The sequence below is a fragment of the Haliotis cracherodii genome, unplaced genomic scaffold (genome assembly GCF_022045235.1).
Source record: "Haliotis cracherodii isolate W230 unplaced genomic scaffold, xgHalCrac1.p SCAF_6, whole genome shotgun sequence".
NCBI lineage: Eukaryota > Metazoa > Mollusca > Gastropoda > Lepetellida > Haliotidae > Haliotis > Haliotis cracherodii.
Window position 1 is genome coordinate 60,518,063 of NW_027266319.1, and position 21,626 is coordinate 60,539,688.

General features: G+C 42.6%; 1 protein-coding gene across 1 annotated transcript in view; it reads left to right on the forward strand.

Moving 5' to 3' along the window:
* The window catches only part of LOC139445320 (TBC1 domain family member 30-like), a 130,660-nt gene that overhangs the window by 18,462 nt on the left and 90,572 nt on the right, over nucleotides 1–21,626 (forward strand). The gene's annotated exons all lie outside the window — the stretch shown is intronic.

A 21,626-nucleotide genomic window follows, 5' to 3' on the forward strand; every position in this document is an offset into this window, starting at 1 on the left:
TCAGGATTGTAGACTGGTTTGTAACTGATAGCTCTGAGAATGAGCAATCTTGCATCACTGTTGTCAAGTTTTTACATTTCTTTGGGACCCGTTTTTGTTTGTTGGGGCCCCCATGTTTTGTTTGCTTGTTTGTTTGTTTCTTTGAGTGGCATTTAGAAGTTGATGTGATGAAGTAAGACGAGTTCTATGGATGAACAACTTCTTTATTACAATTATTGCTTGATAAAGGTGTTAGGATCTACATCGAAACGTCGCACTAATTGTAATAAAGAAGTTGTTTGTTTGTTGTTTAACAACTCACTCAGCATTTTTCCATCTATATGACGGAGGTCTTAAAAATAGTCGAGTCTGGACCAGTGGTTGACATCATGAGCATCGATCCATGCCATTGGGATACGATGACATACACTAGACCACGGGAGTTATGAATTTAATTCATTCTTCAACATGCATGAGTGTAAGACTGATTGAAATGAGAATTTGAATAGCAGTTCATTGCCCTTCTTCTTTGTTTGTTGTTCAACGCCAGACTCAGCAATATTCCAGCTGTATGACGACAGTCTGTAAATAATCGCGTCTGGATCAGACAATCCAGTGATTGACATCATGAGCATCGATCTACGCAAGTTTGATACAATGACATTCATGAACTAAGTCAGCGAGCCTGACCACCAGATCCCGTTTGAAGCCTCCTATGACAATCAGAGTCACCTCTTACAGCAAGCATGGGTTGCTGAAGACCTGTTCTACCCAGCATCTACACGGGAGCAGTTTGTCGCTTGTACATTGTACATATGCTTAGCACGACTCATTTAGAAATATATGTCAGCATTTAGCAGCAGCATAATATATGGCTTGCTCATCTATCAATAAAATCATTGCTTCAATAAAATACTGATATTTATGTGCATGAATAGATCCGGTTTTGAACACCGCTTTTGTTGTGGCAGCTTGAACAGAATAATATATTGATGCTGGATGGGGAATTATTATCAGTTTTTAGTTAAGCATTATTTTCCTTCTGTTACACATTTGCATTTAGAAAGTATCTGGGGTCTTTTTATGCATTTCTAGGTTAATAAAACAGTTCACTAGGGTGTAAATCAATATTTGTTTACAATCAATATTAACAAATTGTTGAAAAATCTTTGTGATATATTTTGAACCTCTCCCAGGTTGTATTTTACACAAAGTTCATGATATAATCCCACTAATTGGAAATGCAAAGCTGTAGCGAGGGGAGCATCATTTTGATGCATGAAGCTTTATTGAAAGTAGTTTGTGCTAGGTGATCTAATCTGGACTTGGCAATCTAGTGATTGACAGCTTGAGCATCGGTCCTGTGATACAATGACACGCAATCAATCCTGTCACCGAGTCACCCAATCAATCCATTTAGGTGCCTATATGTTGCAAAGGCCATTCTAACAATTCTTAGTGAGTAGTATAGACAATGGGGATTGTGGCTCACCGCCATGGAAGCATTGATGGGGATAGGGCCTGATTCAGGTGCCAGAATCCTCATGGTCTAAACAACTTACTGCTACAATTATTGTAAATCCTTAAGATCGTGATCTTAGGCTTCGGCTACAATTGCCATCCTCTTGCACAAAGCGATTGAAGCAGGGACTAATTTATCTTTCACCCACTCCAGAAATACATTGCCGTTCATTTGTGTGTGGTAGTCCCTGTTGTCTTTGGCCTTGGCTCTAAAGACGAGGTCACAGTCTGGGAGAAAACCCTGACTAGCAGAACCAGCATGGAGAACTATGAGTCTTTCATCCTTTCCCATTGGTAACTACCAGACTCCTTACAGTCACCACTGGGTACCCACTGACTGCTGGCTGTGTGTGACGCATTTACCCATGTCTCATCTGAGAAGACGGGCTCATATCCTTCTTCACGTTTCTGCTTGATGGTACGAAGGTAATGATTTCGGAGACGAACAATGTCAGACCGTTCACACAACACAGCCCTATTTTCTCCAGTTATCTTTTTGTATTTGTAACCAAATGTATGCAACAGCTGCCATAGTTTGTACTTTGTAACACGTAAATCATGGTCAGTTTCAAGGTGTTTCTTCAAAATTCTTAGGGACAGGTACTTATTTTCTGAGTGCAGTTTAACAATTGCACGTCTGACTTGATCCCTCTGAAAACTGTCTAATTTATCAACCTTGCGTGGTTTTGACATGTTCCCTATCTCCTTGGCCTGACTATTTGTATCTCGTCGACTAACAACATTTTTATGTTTCTGAGGGGACATACCAAGAGCTTTTGAAGCTCGTTTCAAGAATTTATTAATTGCATAAAAAGGCTTTGCTCTTTCTGCTTCACTTCTAAAGAAATCATACACATTCAACATCAACTGTTTAACATCTGCTGAGTAGCGCATCTTGTCATTGAATGAACACGGTCACTGTGTAGCACATGCAGACCGTGCTTGCGCTGTGCCTTCAACGGTCTTTCCCCCTACGTGTCATGTACACATTTCTATACAAAATTACATGATAGTTTCTTAAAGAACTTCATCCGTCATGGGTCTTAAAATAAACAAAATTCAGATTTTGATGGGTACAGGGTATTCATGGTCAAGTACCGTATTGATGTTTCATACACTTTTCTGGATTTCGAGTTATTTTGCAATTCATCGTTCTCATTTGGAGTCAAACGGACTGTAGTGGTTCAAGCATTTGCTCATCACGCTGAAGACCTGGGTTTGATTCCCAACATGGGTACAGTGTGTGAGGCCTATTTCTGGTGTCCCCTGCTGTGCAATTTCTGGAATATTGTCAATAGCTCACTCATCATGTTTATTGCATCAATAACATTATCCATTATAAAATGAAAAGACATATTGTTGTAGATTGGTATACCGGTAATACTCACCCATCCACCATGTGTACCATGTGTACCATGTGTACCATGACACACAGTGTCACACCTTCAGGAGACTGTGCAGAGTTGCGTCCCTTGGTCGTTCCAGAAACCTATGATTGTGGGTTCGAATCTTGGTTCGCCCCAATTAGGTTTCTAGGTTTGTGAACACCATACCCGTGCTCGTGGGTTTCATTGTTAAAAGCGGAGGTAGACCAAACTCACTCACCTTCCGGAGAACCGTAAAGGTCCGGGGTAGAATAGGTCTTCAGCAGCCCATGCTTGCTGTAAAAGGCGACTATGCTTGTAGTAAGAGGCGACTAATGGGATCGGGTGGTCAGGCTCGCTGACGTGGTTCATGCATGTCATCGTATCCCAATTGCGTAGATCGATGCTCATGATATCAATCACTGGATTGTCTGGTCCATTCTCGATTATTTACAGACCGCTGTCATATCGGAATATTGCTTAGTGCAGCGTTAAACAACAAACCAACCGACCAAATCATACCTTCATGAAAATGGATGATTTATGACATCAAAACAGCAACTATAGTTCTGGGAATAGATTAAACGTTCATATTGATTTGACTTCAGTGGTGCAGGGTTTATCATGACACACAAATGTATAGAACAAGTAGAATGGATGCCGAAAAAAATTATATTGCATCCCAAGGGACACACAATAATTGTGAATAATGTTCATTGTACTGATTTTTTACAAGAAGTATAAAGGTTCTATAATTATAATTAAAGTCATTATCAAGCCTTACAGTACTGTACACTACACTATTTCATTACTTTACCTGGTCCTCATATTTCATGAAATGATCGGGGGCACGGGTGGCCCAGTCGTCTAAGGCGCCGCGATTCGCTGTGCAGAGTTGCGTCCCTTGGGCATGCCAGAAACCTATGACTGTGGGTTCGCATCCCGGTTCGCCACGATTATGTTTCTAGGTTTGTCAGCACCATACCCGTGCTCGTGGGTTTCACCAAAGTGGTAAACGTCTGAGACCTGCATCACTTGGGGCTTTCCTCCCACATTAAGCTGACACACCGCGATATAACTGGAATACTGTTAAACGCGGCGTTAAACCCAACTTACTCACTCATGAAATGAAATGAAATGAAATGATCCTTGAAATTAATTATTGGGGTACTCTAAGTTTTGGAGGTCAAGATAAATACCTGGTTCGGGGAATAGGTTAAACTGATCAACGCGGTTAATGCTGCAAGTTTGGGAATAGGTTATGCAGTGATCATATCGATGAAAACTACAGCGTTGGGAATATGGTGCGCTCTGATCATATCGATTAAAACTACAGTGTTGGGAATATGTTGCGCTCTGATCATATCGATTAAAACTACAGTGTTGGGAATATGTTACGCTTTGATCATATCGATTAAAAATATTGTGTTGGGAATATGTTGCGCTCTGATCGTATCGATTAAAACTACAGTGTTGGGAATATGCTGCGCTCTGATCATATCGATTAAAACTATAGTGTTGGGAATATGTTACGCTCTGATCATATCGATTAAAACTACAGTGTTGGGAATATGTTGCGCTCTGATCTTATCGATTAAAAATATTGTGTTGGGAATATGTTGCGCTCTGATCGTATCGATTAAAACTACAGTGTTGGGAATATGCTGCGCTCTGATCGTATCGATTAAAACTACAGTGTTGGGAATATGTTACGCTCTGATCATATCGATTAAAAATATTGTGTTGGGAATATGTTGCGCTCTGATCGTATCGATTAAAACTACAGTGTTGGGAATATGCTGCGCTCTGATCGTATCGATTAAAACTACAGTGATGGGAATATGCTACGCTCTGATCATATCGATTAAAACTACAGTGTTGGGAATATGTTACGCTCTGATCATATCGATTAAAACTACAGTGTTGGGAATATGTTGCGCTCTGATCTTATCGATTAAAAATATTGTGTTGGGAATATGTTACGCTCTGATCATATCAATTAAAACTACAGTGTTGGGAATATGTTGCCCTCTGATCATATCGATTAAAACTACAGTGTTGGGAATATGTTGCGCTCTGATCGTATCGATTAAAACTACAGTGTTGGGAATATGCTGCGCTCTGATCGTATCGATTAAAACTACAGTGTTGGGAATATGTCGCGCTCTGATCATATCGATTAAAAATATTATGTTGGGAATATGTTGCGCTCTGATCATATCGATTAAAAATATTGTGTTGGGAATATGTTGCGCTCTGATCATATCGATTAAAACTACAGTGTTGGGAATATGTTGCCCTCTGATCATATCTATGAAAAATATTGTGTTGGGAATAAGTTACGCTCTGATAATATCGATTAAAACTACAATGTTGGGAATATGTTGCGCTCTGATCATATCGATTAAAAATATTGTGTTGGGAATATGTTGCGCTCTGATCGTATCGATTAAAACTACAGTGTTGGGAATATGTTGCGCTCTGATCATATCGATTAAAACTACTGTGTTGGGAATATGTTGCGCTCTGATCATATCGATTAAAACTACAGTGTTGGGAATATGTTACGCTTTGATCATATCGATTAAAAATATTGTGTTGGGAATATGTTGCACTCTGATCGTATCGATTGAAAATATTGTGTTGGGAATATGTTGCGCTCTGATCATGACAAACAATGTATTGTTGGGAAAAGGTTAAAACTGCAAGATTGATCATCTTGATCAATTGTTTGAAAAACAAGCGGTGATATTTAATTATCAATAATAAGGGAGATTAGAAAAAAATATACAGTTAGAGAAAAATGTTTTCAGTATTCTCCATGTAAATAATAAAGAATGAAATTGCAAAGGCTTTAGATAGTTTTCCCACATCCTGCAAGGAAATTAGGAAAATGAACACCTTTGTTCCTCAGACAACATACCAACATCAACAGGCCTTGAAACCTTGTCAGTTATGAGGTTTGATAATGTTAATTTATTATCCCCAACAAACGTGTCAACATGAATGTATTTGCAGCTATTAACAAGTACATGGTTGAAAACATAAACTGATCACTGTGTAGATTGATTAATTACACTGTACATTCCAATGTATTTTTCAGGGTGAGATTGCACATTCCCATGTTTTTTTCAGGGTGAGGTTGCACATTCCCATGTTTTTTTCAGGGTGAGATTGCACATTCCCATGTTATTTTCAGGGTGAGATTGTACATTCCCATGTTTTTTTCAGGGTGAGGTTGCACATTCCCATGTTTTTTTCAGGGTGAGATTGCACATTCCCATTTTTTTTTCAGTGTGAGGTTGCATGAAATTTATGAGAAGTCAATTTAATTTGATACAACTGACGAAACCAAAACTGATGGTGCTTTCAAATATTCACATTTTGATATCCTACGTTTATATGTCCATGTTTATCTGAGCATGCTCAGCACAAGAACATTCTGGTTTTCCCGGATCATGTTTCTGGGTTTGTCAGCACGTCAAATGATGGTGAACGTCGAATGACTTGCATCACTTTGGGCTCTCCTCCCACATTATGCGGACATGCCGTGATGTAACTGGAATACTGTTCAAAGCGGCACCGGCCCGTGAAGAATAGGTCTTCAGCAACACATGCTTGCCGTAAAAGGCGACTATGCCTGTCGTAAGAGGCGACTAACAGGATCGGGTGGTCAGGCCCGCTGACTTGGTTGAGGCATGTCCTCGATCCCAATTGCGTGGATCGATGCTCATGATGTCAATCACTGGATCGTTTGGTCCAGACTCCATCATTTACAGACCACCGTCATATAGCTAGGATATTGGTGAGTGTGGCGTTGAACAACAAACAAAGCGGTGCCAAACCCTCTCACTCGCTCACTCACTCACTCACTCACTCACTCACTCACTCACTCACTCCCACACCCACTCACTCACTCACTCACTCACTCCCACACCCACTCCCACTCACTCACTCACTCACTCACTCACTCACTCACTCACTCACTCCCACACCCACTCCCACTCACTCACTCTCCCACTCCCACACCCACACCCACTCCCACTCACTCACTCACTCACTCACTCACTCACTCACTCACTCACTCCCACACCCACACCCACTCCCACTCACTCACTCTCCCACTCCCACACCCACACCCACTCCCACTCACTCCCTCACTCACTCACTCACTCACTCACTCCCACACCCACTCCCACTCCCACTCACTCACTCTCCCACTCCCACACCCACACCCACACCCACTCCCACTCACTCCCTCACTCACTCACTCACTCACTCCCACTCTCAGCATGCCACAACGCCGATACATGTCTGAATGGTGGGATGTGTTTTGTGAAGCCAAACTATTGATTAATATCTGTTGCAGATGACTGATGTATAGGTATATATGGCAATATGTAAACAGATAAAGAATTAGGTATATTGTGTGTCAAATCGTTGAGGTTAGTATCACAGTTAACCGGTAAATTGGTTCAGCTTTATTAATTTGGTATTACTTTCTGTCTCTCACTCAATCACTCGCTCATTCCTTTGGGAATTCCTGCAATCAATCAATCAATCAATCAATCAATCAAACATCCAACCAAACCACCCAAACAAACGCAAGTGATACGAGAGGTGGAATCTCATTGGTCCATAGGAGAGGCCTAGAAGGGACATAACTGGTAATAGTTACTGGTGGCACTACGATCGAGCTCAGGAATTCCAGCCTATTTCGGCAAGGGTGGAAACTGGACTTTTAAAGTCGGTTAACTCTCTTGCCTCGTGAAGATGAAAGGCCATAGGCCTATAATACATATGAGTGAGTTGGGTTTAACGCCGCTTTTAACAGTTTTCCAGTCATATCGCGGGAGGAAAGCCCGAAGTGATGCAGGTCTCAGACGTTTACCACTTCGGTGAAACCCACGAGCACGGGTATGGTGCTGACAAACCTAGAAACATAATCGGGGCGAACCGGGATTCGAACCCACAATCATAGGTTTCTGGCGTATCTTTGCGGATAGTGGACGGACATACTGATTTCTACCTGTTAAAGTCAATCATTTTATCATTTCTAAAATTCATTGCTTGGAAAATATACGCAGTCCAAGGCTTCAGTACATTAATATTTGTAGAAGACATTATTTCATTACACTAATATATATTTCGAAATTGGTAGATTGATGGATATAGGTATGCAATTCATAAATTCTGACAAAATGGACAAATGAGAACGAAATGGTACTCTTCCTCTATTAGCTGTAGATTACACATTTTACATCATCTAATTTCCTTTGGGATTTTGGAATATCTTCCCGTTTCAATATTCATATATGTGATCAGCATCTGAATCTAGAAAAGTCTATATTTGTACAAGAGTGGTTTTAAAAGATATTATGTAGTTATAAAATGTGTTTTATACACACTATTGTACTGACATTTTGATGATAAAGCTCACAAACAATAGTACTTTGTATGTACGTATCTATGAGCCTTTGTGTACACAATTTCACAAAATGTTCACGACAGTCGACATTTTGACTTTGCCAGGCATAGCCTAAGCCTAAATCATTAATGAGCTTTGTAAGTGATGACTGGATTTATGTCTGGTTTTGTTATTGTTTGTAGATGGCTCAATAGTGAATGGCGGGTGGATCTATCAAAGATGTCATTAATTTGGACTGGCCATATTATTAAGAAATCACTCTATTTGTAATCACCTTTTGAGAGATACAGGCAGGGATAAACATGCTAAATGTCATGGAATTTGCGGATGAAAATGGTTTTAACAATTTTGAAAGTAAAAATTGATATTGTGGTTTTGGCTTGTTAGAAAATGTTTGATGAACTGTAAGGATACTATTAGAGTTATTAAGAATGGTAAACACAGAATCACATACTCACTCACTAACTCACTCACTAACCCACTGGGAGTTTCTCAGTGCAGAGTTGCGTCCCTTGGGCCGCCAGAAACCTATGAATGTGGGTTCGAATCCTGTTTCGCCACAATTATGTTTCTAGGTTTGTCAGCACCATACCCGTACTCGTGGGTTTCACTGAAGTGGCAAACGTCTCTGACCTGAATCACTTCGGGCTTTCCTCCCACATTAAGCTGACACACCGCGATATGACTGGAATACTGTAAAAAGCGGGGTAAAAGCCAACTCACTCACTCACAGATATGACACATATTCCAGCCATATATTAGTTATAAACAATGGATAAACATATACTCACTGACCCATGAAGATCTGGGGTAGAAGAGGTCTTCAGCAACCCATGCTTGTCGTAAAAGGCGACTAACAGGATCGGGTGGTCAGGCTCGCTGACTTGGTTGATGCATGTCATCATATCCCAATTGTGTGGATCGATGTACATGATCTAAATCACTGGATTGTCTGGTCCAGACTCGACTATTTACAGACCGCCATCATATAGCTGGAATATTGCTGATTGTGGTGTAAAACAACAAACAAACAAACATAAACATACTCACTAACTCACTAACTCACTAACCCACAGATATGACACATTCCCCAGCCATATATTACTTATAAACAATGGATAAACACAGAATCACATACTCACTTACTCACAGATGTGACACATTCCCCAGCCATATATTACTTATAAACAATGGATAAACACAGAATCACATACTCACTAACTCACAGATAGGACACATTCCCCAGCCATATATTAGTTATAAACAATGGATAAACACAGAATCACATACTCACTCACTCACTCACTCACTCACTCACTCATTCACAGATATGACACATTCCCCAGCCATATATTAGTTATAAACAATGGATAAACACAGAATCACTCTCACATGCTTGTGTCCTGTTACAGTGGTAAACTGTGACTACACAAATTGGCTTGTTACAACCTCTATTATTAGAGCATGATGGAGACGCAGCCCACATCGGTGGAGGGTAGCGAGGGTGAAAGTATCGCCATGTAACGAGTTAAAATGGACAACAAATAGTCGTGGAACAGTAAACTGATGTTGCTTATGTGTAACAGCTCTGACCTGTGAATGTCAACTCTCGGTTCAGTGGATATTCTGTGCAATAAAGGATCAATTTTCGACTAATATCAAGTTTACGATGCAGTGTGCCAGTTGGCCGGACAGACACCATGTGGCGATGAACGATCGGCAATAGCATCACATGCTGAGGCTTGTGATGTTCTTTGTGATTGTTGTATTGACATGTATTGAATGGTGGGTGAACATGGTGAATACTGTGCTGTGAGAATGCATGGTCCTGTCAGCCCTCCACACACTGGGATTATGACAACTGGAAAATAATTATCCCTGAGAGATTTTATTTCTTTTCAATGACTATCAGGGCTCAATTTAATTTTGTTTAACTTGCACAAGGTGCAATTGACAAGAAAAACCAGGTTGCACCAAAGAAAACCAGAATGCACCGTTTCCCATGAACTTATCATAGTTGATACTAGGGCTGGAACGATACACCAACTATGCGATACAATACGTATCACGATACCATGTTAACGCTCCCATATGTATCACGCTACTTGCATGTGCTCTTATCTGTGGTAGGGGCACGGGTGGCTAAGTCGTCTAAGGCGCCGCGATTCGCTGTGCAGAGTTGCGTCCCTTGAACATGCCAGAAACCTATGATTGTGGGTTCGAATCCTGGTTCGCCCGATTATGTTTCTAGGTTTGTCAGCACCATACCCGTGCTCATGGGTTTCACCGAAGTGGTAAACGTCTGAGACCTACATCACTTTGGGCTTTCCTCTCACATTAAGCTGACACACCGTGATATAACTGGAATATTGTTAAAAGCGGCGTTAAACCCAACTAACTCACTCACTCACTCTTATCTGTGGTTATAAGCCATCTTTGTCATAGACAGGATGGCCAAATACCTGGCACACTGATGATTTATAGTTGGCAGTGTCAAGTATGGCGCAATGGATGAAAATATTTACATTTTCACTACTAATTTTCACTACTAATTAGTGTTCGGTGTAACAGCCATGAAAGTAAACATTTAGAAAGCATGACAAATTACACATGACACAGGGATCAGTGATGTAGTATGGTAAATAAACTTTGGAGTTGTTGAGTGTGTTGCACTATCGATGTGTAGGGGTTAGTCAGTACAGTGTCATAGTGGTTTATAGTGTCAGCCCAAGACTTTCCATGCTGCAGTTTGACATAGATACCCCCCTAAGACACAGTATACTAACTCCGAGCGGACCAGTTCTTGTTTAAGGCCCTTAATACCGAGCGCCAGGCAGGGTAACAACAAGTACCATTTTTATGGAACGAACCACCGACCATCCACTTTGGGGGAAGACGCTCAACAACTCGAGACCACTGAGGCGATCTCCACCATTAGAGGGTATGGCTAGACTGACATATAGTCGCTGAAATAAAGCTATGTGTCTCCACCATTAGAGGGTATGGCTAGACTGACATATAGTCGCTGAAATAAAGCTATGTGTCTCAACCATTAGAGGGTATGGCTAGACTGACATATAGTCGCTGAAATAAAGATATGTGGGAGGTTAAATAAAACTATTTCTGTGAGGGACCTCGCAAATCTCTCATCTGAAGATGGGTTGAATACAGGCTGCTGGAGCTGGCAAGGGGATGAGGACTGGAATGGAATCAGGGGTGATTGTTTTATAAAATACCCACCGCCATAAGAAACACGAATACCATACATTTTGGATAATATATGAAAGTTTACTCATATCCAAGATATATTAGATTGGGTTGTGGCACAAACGAACATACCGGTCAAAACGATGCTCATGTACGCATCACATAGACCCATGTCTCAAGATTCACCATTTGTCTCAGGCTCGATTTATAAATATCCTATTCTGCACCCCACCCCTCTGTCCCACCCTATTCTGCACCCCACCCCTCTGTTCCATCCTATTCTGCACCCCACCCCTCTGTCCCACCCTATTCTGCACCCCACCCCTCTGTTCCATCCTATTCTGCACCCCACCCCTCTGTCCCATCCTATTCTGCACCTCACCCCTCTGTTCCACCCTCTTCTGCACCCCACCCCTCTGTTCCACCCTCTTCTGCACCACACCCTCTGTTCCATCCTATTCTGCACCCCACCCCTCTGTTCCACCCTCTTCTGCACCACACCCCTCTGTTCCACCCTCTTCTGCACCCCTCCCCTCTGTTCCACCCTCTTCTGCACCCCATCCCTCTGTTCCACCCTCTTCTGCACCCCACCCCTCTGTTCCACCCTCTTCTGCACCCCACCCCTCTGTTCCACCCTCTTCTGCACCCCACCCCTCTGTTCCACCCTCTTATGCACCCCTCCCCTCTGTCCCATCCTATTCTGCACCCCACCCCTCTATCCCATCCTATTCTGCACCCCACCCCTCTGTTCCACCCTATTCTGCACCCCACCCTCTGTCCCACCCTATTCTGCACCCCACCCTCTGTTCCACCCTATTCTGCACCCCACCCCTCTGTTCCACCCTCTTCTGCACCCCACCCTCTGTTCCACCCTCTTCTGCACCCCATCCCTCTGTTCCACCCTCTTCTGCACCCCACCCTCTGTTCCACCCTCTTCTGCACCCCACCCCTCTGTTCCACCCTCTTCTGCACCCCTCCCCTCTGTCCCATCCTATTCTGCACCCCACCCCTCTATCCCATCCTATTCTACCCCACCCCTCTGTCCCACCCTATTCTGCACCCCACCCTCTGTTCCACCCTATTCTGCACCACACCCCTCTGTTCCATCCTATTCTACCCCACCCTTCTGTTCCATCCTATTCTACCCCACTCCTCTGTCCCATCCTATTCTGCACCACACCCCTCTGTTCCATCCTATTCTACCCCACCCTTCTGTTCCATCCTATTCTACCTCACCCCTCTGTTCCATCCTATTCTGCACCCCACCCCTCTGTTCCATCCTATTCTGCACCCCTCCCCTCTGTCCCATCCTATTCTGCACCTCACCCCTCTGTTCCACCCTATTCTGCACCCCACCCCTCTGTTCCACCCTCTTCTGCACCCCACCCCTCTGTCCCATCCTATTCTGCACCCCATCCCTCTGTTCCACCCTATTCTGCACCCCTCCCCTCTGTCCCATCCTATTCTGCACCCCACCCCTCTGTTCCACCCTCTTCTGCACCCCTCCCCTCTGTCCCATCCTATTCTGCACCCCACCCCTCTGTCCCATCCTATTCTGCACCCCACCCCTTTATCCCATCCTATTCTGCACCCCACCCCTCTGTTCCACCCTCTTCTGCACCCCTCCCCTCTGTCCCATCCTATTCTGCACCCCACCCCTTTATCCCATCCTATTCTGCACCCCACCCCTCTGTTCCATCCTATTCTACCCCACCCCTCTGTTCCACCCTATTCTGCACCCCACCCTCTGTCCCACCCTATTCTGCACCCCACCCTCTGTCCCACCCTATTCTGCACCCCACCCCTCTGTTCCACCCTATTCTGCACCTCACCCCTCTGTCCCACCCTATTCTGCACCTCACCCATCTGTCCCATCCTATTCTGCACCCCACCCTCTGTCCCATCCTATTCTGCACCCCACCCTCTGTCCCACCCTATTCTGCTCCCCACCCTCTGTCCCATCCTATTCTGCACCCCACCCCTCTGTCCCACCCTATTCTGCACCTCACCCCTCTGTCCCACCCTATTCTGCACCTCACCCCTCTGTCCCACCCTATTCTGCACCCCACCCCTCTGTCCCACCCTATTCTGCACCCCACCCTCTGTCCCATCCTATTCTGCACCCCACCCTCTGTTCCACCCTATTCTGCACCCCACCCCTCTGTCCCACCCTATTCTGCACCCCACCCTCTGTCCCATCCTATTCTGCACCCCACCCTCTGTCCCATCCTATTCTGCACCCCACCCTCTGTTCCACCCTATTCTGCACCTCACCCCTCTGTCCCACCCTATTCTGCACCTCACCCCTCTGTCCCACCCTATTCTGCACCCCACCCCTCTGTCCCACCCTATTCTGCACCCCACCCTATTCTGCATCCCACCCCTCTATTCCATCCTATTCTGCACCCCACCCCTCTATTCCATCCTATTGTGCACCCCACCCCTCTGTTCCACCCCACCCTTGACCTCATCGCTCCATCCTTCTCGATCCCATGTCATGACCCCCATCCCTACTGTAAACACCCTTCTCGGTCCCATGTCATGACCCCCATCCGTACTGTACACACCCTTCTCGGTCCCATGTCTTGACCCCCATCCCTACTGTACACACCCTTCTCGGTCCCATGTCATGACCCCCCATTCCTACTGTACACACCCTTCTCGGTCCCATGTCATGACCCCCATCCCTACTGTACACACCCTTCTTGGTCCCATGTCATGACCCCCATCCCTACTGTACACACCCTTCTGAACAGAACGCTCTCACTCATCAACCACATATCCCCTCCAGCTTCCAGTCTCAGATGATAAAATTGTTTCTTCTAAAAAGGGATAAAGCCAAATAAGGTGTTTAAATATCTCCCCCGGGGAAATGAGATTACTATGATTATCATTAACTGAGTCTTCAGTAGCAACACAATCATGTCCTCATCTCCATGTTCTCTTATAATTGGAAGCCATTCGGCCGACTATTTATGAGGCGACAGCTGTCGTCAGCTGCAGGATGTCACAGCTATCGTCTGTATGTCCCCCTATCAACAGCCTCGATGTATTTAGAACATGACAGCATTTATTTCACTCATCGTTTTCCCAGCTGTTGTTAGGTTTAATGATCAGATAAGACCTCGCCAGCGATAGAAACTAACAGTTTTAGTCCACTAGTTCGTATAATGATAGCATATAGCAAAACCTTTAAAATGGAAAATTCTACTAGTCCTTAGGATACCTTTACTATTGGGCTGTTTGGCCAGGACTACAGGACTAGTGCCAGGTTTTATCGCTGCCCTGTTTGGTATTACTCTATCAGCTTGTGTTTGTTGTTTAAAGCCACACTGTGCAATAAGTATTGGACAAAACACGCTTACCAGGTTTGGTAGACAGAGCATGCCCTGGGGGAGGGCGAAGCCCCCACGGTTTTTCCCGACCCCCAAGGCATGCTCTGTCTACCAAAACCGAGGGAAAGGATTTTTCCAAACTTATAAACCGAAAAAAGAAACTTAAAACATTTAACAACATTTTTATGTTTCGAATATACTTTCCATGAACCTTAGGAAACGGGCGTAAAATATCTGTTGCTGGCGTACGGATCTTGAAAAGGACATTCTAAAAACCATTGTGGCTTATCAACACCTCTGTAGCCTCGTGGTACACTCACTGGGCTACAGATATGATGGTTGCGAGTTTGATCCTCGAGAATATATAGAAAACATTTGTCATTTGATTTTACATTTCATTACATGTTACAATCTGAACGGAAGTTATATCAATAAAATGCCCAGAACATTATATGAAATCCCTGAGATATTATAGCAAATATGACTTGAATATCCTATAAAATCCCTGTTTATGAGATTTAACCCGACTGGAAAGTAAAACCTCACAATAGGTTTTAATGCCTATAGAAAGAAGTCTCTTACGTAATAGCGATCCCAATGAACAGGTTTATAATCAGGGGCGCGGGTGGCCCAGTCGTCTAAGGCGCTACGATTTGCTGTGCAGAGTTGGGCATGCAAGAATCTAGGGCTGGGACGGGTAACTCAGTAGAACCAGGGTACCCACAGGGCTACCCGGAACCATGGTTAGACAGGTGGTATATTGTTTAATGACAAAAAATATCTAGAACTCTATTGTTACACTACAAGTCAAACTAATGTTTGCATTTCTTTCTGACTATACACCCATTCCTTCTTCATATGGTTCAATAAGGTTTAACTTAAGTCAACTTCAGTGTATGCATGACCAGATCGTTTAATACATGTATCTAAATATGTTTTGCAAGTGCTGTGGTAAAAAAATAAAATTCCCAATTGGACATTTTGTATCTCTCGAGACCTACAGTGAGTACCGGGGTAGGGTCGGGTAATAGGGGGCTGGGTACCTGGGTAGTAAATTTGGACTCGTCCCAGCCCTACAAGAAACTTATGATTGTGGGTTTGAATCTGATTATCTTTCTAGGTTTGTCAGCACCATTCCCGTTCTCGTGGGTTTCACCGAAGTGGTAAACGTCCGAGACCTGCATCACTTGGGGCTTTCCTCCCACATTTAGCTGACACGCCGTGATATAACTGGAATACTGTTTAAAAGCGCCATTAAACCCAACTCACTCTGTGTGGATATTCCACGGTGGCCTGTAAATTGTCAAGTCTGGACCCAGCAATCCAGTGATTGATATTATGAGCATCGATCTACAGTGTCGGGGTACAATGACATGCAATCACCTAGATCCATCAATGGGATCGGGTGGTTGGGCTCACGGTCATATTTGATGAAGTATTCTAATGGCCGAGGTGGTCAAGTGGACAGAGCGTCTACCTGGAAAAGAAAAAATCTGTGGTTCAATCACCGGCCACGTCGTACCAAAAGATGTTACTTATTGTTACCCTGTCTGGCGTTCGATATTCAGGGAATAAAAGCAGGACTGGTTGGCTCTGAATATAGATTATCTGAGTGAGGTGTCCATGTCACACACTCCAGATTGCTTAGACATCATAAAAACTGATATTAACAGCAAAAACATCTGTTCGAAATTTCTTTTCAGTATGTCCGATCTATATTACAAAGTGAGATTTGTGTGTGTGTTATATATATTTAGGTCTTATGTATAATAAAGTCCAAAATATTGTCGAACTTTGCACTTATTCTGTGTATTCTGGAAATGTTAAATTTTTGGGATTATATAGAGGACCGTGGGAAACTTATGGCCATTAGGCAGAGCATTAGTTTAAGTGTGATAGACCAGACAGACGAGCAGGTTATTTATCATGCATGCTTTCATGCACCTGTCATTGACACTGTACTCAGTAGGCTTATTTTTGTTTGGTTTTGCAGTAGAGTTTGAAGTTCTGAAGGGACAATGTTTTATGATCTCCCGTGTGCAAATATATATCACGTTTCTAAGTGCTTTTCTAATGGAACAAGCTCTGTGGAAATAATTTAACTCCAATTTTTGTATTTGCAGCAATAAATGCCGCGGCGCTTGAAAAATTGTAAGATCAAGCAGAAGAAACCATAACACAGTTCAAACACTGATGAAAGTCATTTTTAATTGTTGCTAAAATGTTAAACGCCACACTCGTAATATTCTAGCTATTTCATGATGTCCTGTTAATAATCTAGTCTGAACCAGATAATGCAGTGATTGACATATTGAGCATCCAATTGGGATACAACATCCATCAATCAAGTCGACGACAGACCATCCGATCCTGTTAGTTGGCAAACGTTTGTATTATAGTCCTTTAATCGCAGATAGCTCTTAGCGACATATTTCAACACTGCAAGGGTTTCAATCATGACCTAACATGATGGAGTTTCATTATCTTGCTGATTCATTATCGTCCCAACACATGTTCAATAGCGTTCCGATTACTACGATGTCAGAATGACTTTGGAGGACCTGTGACCTATGACCCAAATAGCATGAATATTTATAGTTATGCCTACTTTCCTAATAACAATGATACAGCAGTCCTCGAAGAATGATTGTCGGTCAATGCCAGCCGTGGTAATTGTCACGACAACACATTCCTTTAATTCATTCTCCAACAGATGTTGCCAAGGTTATGGCTGTAACTTTGTGGGGCAACATGATATTCCCTGAAATGATGTGTCAGTCCATGTTTTATAGATTGCGCATGTATTGACTGGTGACCTTCACCGGAGGGAAGATGGCATTTCGTCAAGTGGAATGTCGGGGAATGTCAGTCGCGTGTGCGACCTGACATTGTACAGTCATTACATAATGCTTATCAGCTTTTGTTCTTGTTGGTAAGAGTTCGTCATGTTCGTATGACATGGCAACAGGGGTCGGGCTTAATAATTTGTTGGTGGCAAGGATTTGTTTGTATGCTGCCCTGAGGCAAGAAAAGGCCCAGCATGCTGTTGCCTTGTTTGTTTGTTTGTTTGTTTGTTGTTTAATGCCACACTCGGCAATATCCCATCTATATGACGGCCATCCGTAAATTATCAAGTCTGGCACAGACAATCCAGTGATTGATATCATGACCTTCGATCCACGCAATTGGGATCGATGACATGCATCGAGCAAGTCAGCGAGCCCGACCAGCTGATCCCGTTAGTCGCCTCTTACAACAAGCATAGTCGCCTTCTACGGCAAGCATGGGTTGCTGAAGACCTATTCTACCCAAGATCTTCACGGGTCACTCTATTGCTAGTCAGAAGGGATGACTTATAATTGTAAAATGTAGTCGGTGGTTAAACCTGGTGTGTTTGTTGTTGTGCATGATCGTATCATGACGGCCTGCGATGTTGTCCAGGATATCAACCATACTCCAGATAAGCTGCTTATTTGCGTAATATAGGCAGCATTAATTGCTGTTACCCATTTATTTTTTAGTCGCTTGCGTACATACAACATGTATAAATGTGTGTGAAAACTTCAAAATCCCACTTCTGAAACAACACTGTAATTGTGAATACGCAATGCCATTTAGTAAGTGGTGAAATTTAACAAATGTTATATTTAGGATAACACTTTCTTAGTAAAGTACAAATTCCAGTACTTTTAGGGGGTCAAGTATATGATTGGGGGGTTGTGTCCCATCTGGAATTCAAACCCACACTTCTTTAGTGGACACCTTCTTACCAGCGCAAAAAGTCAGCGATCTAACCCACTCAGCCAACACGGCTTCCACAAAAAATGAGAGTCTGACAACTGGTAGTCTAGATCACATACTTTGTGTACACCTCTGACAAGTGTGAATTGACACGGCTCCCAAGGCCGAAAGTGATGAATACAATGGTCAAATGTAACACTTTAGAAAGTGATCAAATGTAACAAATGTTATATTTGGATAACACTTTTTAGTAAAGGACAGATTCTAGTACTTTTTTTAGGTTCAGTCCCATCCGAGATTCGAACCCACACTGCATATGGTAGCCTAGGCTTAAAGAGGCTTAACGATCAGGTGGTCCACGTCTTGACTTAGGAAGCTCATGTTTTCAGTCCATACTGGATATAGCTGGAATAGTGCTGATTGGTGTTGAACTCACTCACTCACTGAAGAAACTCAGTGCAGTTGTGTCCCTTAGCGATGCCAGGATTCTCTTTTCATATATAGGGGCAGGGATGGCCCAGTCGTCTAAGGCGCCGCGATTCGCTGTGCAGAGTTGCGTCCCTTGGGCATGCCAGAAACCTATGATTGTGGGTTCGAATCCCAGTTCGCCCCAATTATGTTTCTAGGTTTGTCAGCACCATACCCGGGCTCGTGGGTTTCACCAAAGTGGTAAACGTCTGAGACCTGCATTTCTTCGGGCTTTCCTCCCACATTAAGCTGACACACCGTGATATAACTGGAATACTGTTAAAAGCGGCGTTAAACCCAACTCACTCACTCACTTTTCATATATTTCTGTTTTGGCTCTGATTACGATCTACCAGCACCAAATGCATGTTTGTGGGCTTCATCAAAGTGATAAATGTCTATCGAAGACCAGCATCTCGGTAGGTCACCCTACATTAAATTGTCATGCTGTGATATGAAATAACGCAAAGCAGCATCCATCTTTAATCAGGCATAAACTTAAGCCATGTGCTTGAGCTGTCAGTGTTGAACTTATGAATTTAAGATGCAGTCAATTTCTTTTAATGTTAAGTCAGTGAAGCAAACATTCATTTAAATATACTTAAACATATAACAGGAACAACATTTATGAGTTAATAAGTGGTTGTGACAAATGAGTGGAATTTAAAAGTCACGTACATTCCAGAAGATTAGAAGTGCACAACAGAAGGTTGAACTATGATTCAGAGGGTGCATCATTTCCGCCACAGCCGTGTACATAATAACATTTTTCATGTAAATTACTGTCATTACGTCATCCGTGTCTTGTACTGATTTTTGAAATAAAAATGACTTTATCATGTAGCTAATATAAATACTTTTGCTTGTACTGTCAGCGTTAGAAATTGGTGCTCGTCCTATAGCCCTTGTCAAACTGCCCAATGGTTAATGTATCATAAGGACTAGTAGAAATTTGCCCTTTTTAAGGGTTTTGCTACCGTATTTTCTTGAGTATAGTGCTCACTTTTTTAAAAAAAAACACAGCTGTGTAGAAGGGGGTGCACATTATACATAAATTAATGAGATTTGATGTTTTTTCCCCCATGGAAAGACATTACCGCGAGCACGTAACACCGGAAATACCACGTCAACAAATCCACACTAAAGTACGCAAATTTGTCATGTAATTACACTGTCTGGCTATAAAAAGTGTTCTTTGTATATCTGGACTTATGTTTGTAACTTATTTTATTAATTTTATTGAAAATTCCTTTTAATATTGTTTTAATTAATTTCGGAGAAATCGTGTGTGAATCGATCCGATATATGTTATCATTATAAAGACTAGTGGACTAACATAGTTAGTTTCCATTGCTGATAGATGTATGGCAGCACAGCATTCATGAATAACCTGGAACAAAATAAACACACAAAACATATTGACAAACTCCTTCATTATGTCAGGGAATATCAGGGGTTCCAGACTAAATACCTTTGGCAGGCAAATTGGGGAATTATAATTATTTTATTTGTAGTTGGGAACTTTCTTAATTTCCTACTTTTTATGATGTTTTAACGTTGAACTCTATGCGATCATATTAAACTAATCAATAAACACCCTTTTGAGGGAGGTCCTGTCCTCAGCGATATGCAACTCACCTTCTCAATGTCAACAACATTTGTTATACCTATATGAACATGAAAAGGGAATTGCTTTCTGTACAAATTGGGAATTTTTATATTTTCTGACTTATGGCAGATTATCAGCAGCTGAGCAGGTCTGGATGTGTCCATGGAGTTGATGGCCAATCACTGTAGAAGGGAATGTGGAATACTGTTGATTATAGTCAGCTGTATCAGAGTAATACATGCAGCTGTATCAGAGTAATACATGCAGCTGTATCAGACATATAGGTTGACTACATGAGTGTGAACCTTTGGAGTAATACATGCAGCTGTATCAGACATATAGGTTGACTACATGAGTGTGAACCTTTGGAGTAATACATGCAGCTGTATCAGACATATAGGTTGACTACATGAGTGTGAACCTTTGGAGTAATACATGCAGCTGTATCAGACATATAGGTTGACTACATGAGTGTGAACCTTTGGAGTAATACATGCCGCTGTATCAGACGTATAGGTTGACTACATGAGTGTGAACCTTTGGAGTAATACATGCAGCTGTATCAGACGTATAGGTTGACTACATGAGCGTCTTCCTTTGGAGTAATACATGCAGCTGTATCAGAGTAATACATGCAGCTGTATCAGAGTAATACATGCAGCTGTATCAGAGTAATACATGCAGCTGTATCAGACGTATAGGTTGACTACATGAGTGTGATCCTATGGAGTAATACATGCAGCTGTATCAGACGTATAGGTTGACTACATGAGTGCGATCCTTTGGAGTAATACATGCAGCTGTATCAGACGTATAGGTTGACTACATGAGCGTCTTCCTTTGGAGTAATACATGCAGCTGTATCAGACGTATAGGTTGACTACATGAGTGCGATCCTTTGGAGTAATACATGCAGCTGTATCAGACGTATAGGTTGACTACATGAGTGTGATCCTATGGAGTAATACATGCAG